The sequence below is a fragment of the Pongo abelii genome, chromosome 1, assembly GCF_028885655.2.
Source record: "Pongo abelii isolate AG06213 chromosome 1, NHGRI_mPonAbe1-v2.0_pri, whole genome shotgun sequence".
In the NCBI taxonomy this organism is placed as follows: Eukaryota; Metazoa; Chordata; class Mammalia; order Primates; family Hominidae; genus Pongo; species Pongo abelii.
This window is the reverse complement of record NC_071985.2, coordinates 94,280,168-94,280,914: the sequence shown is the minus strand read 5'-3', so window position 1 is coordinate 94,280,914 and position 747 is coordinate 94,280,168.

Below are 747 nucleotides of genomic sequence, written 5' to 3'. Positions count from 1 at the left end.
GACTAAGTCCCATGGTCAGGGAAGAGATAAACAAGGCTAAATGTATGAGTCATAAGGACAGATGGGAGGGTGAAAAGCCCAGTAGCCAAGTGGAACACTGAAATCAAAGGCTAGTACTACCTAGCCTCTAGCATCCTGGGACCACTACTCAGATTTTTTTTCTTTCCTTGATAAAAACAAATGGAATTTAAATATTTTGTTTCTGCTAGCAGAAAGGCAGAGAGGTCTGACTGTGACAGGATACTGGCATGAGAATAGGCCAGCAAGCCAAAGTGAAGACTGAAATCGTAAGAACATTGGAAGAGGGCAGAGAAAAATAACTCATGGTAAAGGGAGAATTCTGAAAACTACACCAAAAAAAAAAAAAAAAAAAAGAAAAAAGAAAAAACAAAAGATGTTATATGTCCTTTAGGACACATGCCAGAGCCCTAGGATGTATTGGGTGTTGCTCTACATACAACCACGTATGGGGAACACCCATGCTTTAGACAGGTTCCTCTTGTTCTTTGGGTGGTGACTGCAAAATGGTGCTTTGTAAGCTTTACAGTATTATCCTTTCAACTCCAAAAGGGTATTTCCAACCAAAATTTACTGAGAAGTCTGAAGACTACTCCCTCAAGAAGGCAAAAGAGTCTGAATGCCCTCATTCCAGGTCTCCCTTCCCTCCCCAGTAAGGTTTTCTGCCTCCCCCTATTTGCCAGGAGATAAGAGAGATGGCCCAAGGTTGAAAAACACATAACAACTTTC